Source organism: Pteropus vampyrus, unplaced genomic scaffold, assembly GCF_000151845.1.
Source record: "Pteropus vampyrus isolate Shadow unplaced genomic scaffold, Pvam_2.0 Scaffold59, whole genome shotgun sequence".
Taxonomy (NCBI): domain Eukaryota; kingdom Metazoa; phylum Chordata; class Mammalia; order Chiroptera; family Pteropodidae; genus Pteropus; species Pteropus vampyrus.
Window position 1 is genome coordinate 2142768 of NW_011888840.1, and position 3288 is coordinate 2146055.

The 3288-nt window shown below is 43.6% G+C and overlaps 1 long non-coding RNA gene across 1 annotated transcript in view; it reads right to left on the reverse strand.

The window, feature by feature from the left end:
• LOC111740183 overlaps positions 1–330 on the reverse strand; it is a 3837-nt gene extending 3507 nt beyond the window's left edge. Inside the window, exon 1 of the long non-coding RNA XR_002780478.1 lies at positions 210–330. This is a non-coding gene — a long non-coding RNA (uncharacterized LOC111740183). The remainder of the gene's footprint in view (positions 1–209) is intronic.
• Between the last annotated feature and the right edge of the window lie 2958 nt (positions 331–3288).

The following is a 3288-nucleotide window of genomic DNA, read 5'->3' on the forward strand; positions in this document are numbered from 1 at the left end:
AGTAACAATGGCAGCCTTGTCCTGAGACGCCACATGGCTTTACTCATTCAGTTCCCCTAAGTACCTTCTAGAGCAGGTTCTATTATTAGCCCCATTTCGCAGATGAGAAAACCGAAGTATAGGGACATTAAGTAATTTGCTCAAGTAATTTGTCACCCAGGCGTGAGCGGAAGACCCCTAATTCAAGTCCAGAATCTGTCTCTAGATACCTTCGCTCCGTCGGGTACTTAGTGTCTCTCTGTCAGGAGATGATAGAGTTGAGGCTTCAGCTTCAGCCCTCTTATTTTATAGACGAGGCCCAGAGAGATACCGCGACTTGTCCAAAGTCATCCAGCCCTTGAAAAGGTGAAGGGATTAAGAAGTACAAATCGCAAGTTACAAAATAGTCACAGGGGTGTGAAGTGCAGCATAGGAAATAAAAACAAACAAACAAACATAAAAGCCACCCAGCCTTGTTATCAGAAGAACTCAAATGGGTCTTAGTGACTGCATCTGACCCTGAACCATCCTGTCACCTTGGGCGGGTCACTATTTTAGTTTCAGTATACTTACTCATCTGTAAAATGGGGTAATAATTATACCTTTAAATACTTTTAAGAGGCAAATGATCACTTCCGCCCTGACTCCTCTTAGGTACAAGAACCACATGTGATATAAGGGGAACGACTTGAGTAAACTGTAGAGGACTAGACAACAACAGAACTAACAAATAATAATAACCTATAAAAAGCACTGGCTGTGACCACAAAGCCATCTGTTAATCCACATAATTCATCGTTCATAATCCATGATTCTCGCCACACTCCTTCCAGATTCACAGCTGGGAATCAGTTACAAGGAGGGGTGTAACTTGCCAGGATACCAGTCAGTAGGTGAGTGACCTTATCAGGATTTGAACCTGACCAGTCTGGATTGGAGCTCCGTATCGGTAGCTATATTGTTAACAAAGATTGCCAATGTTGTTACAATGTTGCACTGGCATTTTCTGAAGAAATAGTGATAGACGCAAAGCAAAGGAAAACCATTGCTTTAGAAAACCATCCACATTTTTATTTGTCATTTAAATGAAGACCTAAATGTAAGCCCTAGAATTCTTCCAGTGTGCAGCTTTGGAACTCACACTGCTGCAATGACACATGAAGACACCTGGCCTTAAAACCTCAATTTCCTCATCTGTAAAATGGGGGAAAGTAACACCTGCCTCGTTGGCTTCTTTTAAGGATTAGTGGGATGATGTAGGGAGAATGCCTCATCCATCTTAGTTTTTTGGTTTACACCTTATAGCACCTCTATGATAGTTGTTATTATTCCTTTTTACAGATGACTAAACTGAAATTTATAGCCAAAAGCCCCCTTTACTTTACATCCTAGAAAATTAATACTCAGAGACAGGCAGCGACTTGCCCAAGGCCACAAAGTAGAGAAAATGGCATTGGGCTAGGACTCGGCCCTCTGATTCTAAACCCAAAACTCTCCAACATCTCTGCCTTTGAAACGAACTTCTGTTGAAGGAGGTGACTCTTGAAGATTAGATACAGATCATGGAGCTTTTAACACTATTCTTTGCCGCCAGATCTTCTGTATGGACCACAGAATGTTCTTTCTAGTAAGGGGTTTAATGTGGAAAATCTGAAGATGGTTAACATGTTAAACACTCGTGTTAATAGATACTGGATTGGGGAGGGAAGGCCATTGACTTGTAATGTGAATGTCGCCACAGTCGTAGTAAATTCCAACCCATACCGATTGGTTCCCATTGGCCTGGCCCCACTGACATGTGTTCATTCATTTATTTCTCCACCACCCCAAGGGCTGGACAGGTACTGCTCTTACCCTCATCTTACAGATAAGGAAACTGAAGCATAGAAAGGTGCGGTGACTTGCCCAAGGTCACACCATAAGTAAACAACTGAGCTGAACTCAGAGCCTAGTCAGTAGGGCATCAGCCTCTCTGCTCTTAATCACTCTGCTCGCATAGGTCGCCTAGACCCAAGGAGGGTTACAGGCATCGGGTCACGGAAAGCATGTGTCCATTTCCGGTGGGCAGGTGGGGAGTAGATGAGAGACTCTGTTCACTTTCCCACGTTCCCACCTGGAAGATGCTCCTTTCGGATGCAGGGGCTTTCAGAGCATGGTGGATAAAATGACTTTCAAACACCTTCCTATGAAAGAAGTCCCAACTAGATCCCATCTCTCATACGACCCCTCTCTGACTTAAAGCGTGACCGTTTCTACTTAGAGTTATTTGAGGAAAGAAAGAAGCCATGGATTGAAAACAGGACTCAGTATATGCTGATCCGTGAGTAATAAGGATGATGATTAGCATTTATGCAGTGCTTACACTTTCCAACAGGCTGTCACACACAGTCATTATACCATCAGTTCCACAAGAGTTCTAGGTTGTCAGCACTTATAGAAGAGAAAGCTGAGATGGATTCGGGAAGCCTCAGTGATTTCCTTAGTCACACTACCGCTAGGTTGGGGTGGAGAGGGTAGACTTGTACGTAAGTCCAAATGCAAAGTTCTTGCTGATACTTGATGCCGGCCGAACAGCCGCACTCTGAATCTAGCCCTTAAGACTACATTCTTGAATCATGGGAGCACTTCCTTCTGCCTTTCGCCCTGAAAACAAGCTTTAAGAGCTATGGCAAATTCCTGGAAGTATCTACTGAGACTCGAAAGCTATTTAAGAAGCCAGTTTCTAGAACTGAGTCTTCACTGAAAAGATGGTTTTCATTTCCTGGGATCTGCCTGGCTCTGTTTTTACTAAGGTGGGTTGCTAAGGGCTTGACACTCGTCGGCCATGTTAAGTTATATGCTTTTCCTTGTTGTGAAAAAGCATGTATCGATCCCCACCATCTATATGCCTGTGACTAATTTTTTTTTCTCTCTTCCATTTGTGAAACTTTTGCTTACAGCCTCCTTGGCATAATTGACACATTGGCTCAGGCCGCCAAGACTGCCAACTTGGAGCCTCAGATCAGTCAAATCAGTTATGACAGATGTGGTTATTTACAAGAAAATAGAAGTCACTATAATTAGACCTTCTAAAGAGTACATTTGGGTGGAGAATGAGAAAGCATAATCTCGCATGTCAGCCCTGAGCAGGTTCTTCTCTGCTCTGCGGAAGGTGTTGGGGTGTCTGACACCCTCCACAGACACTGCCCTTTATCAATTCTCACGACACAGCTATTGATAGATGGAAAGGCAAGGTGGTGGAAGGAGCATTAGATTCAGCACTAGAAGTGGTTTCGGTTCTGAGCTCAGTTCCTTGTCCTTAGCATCAGT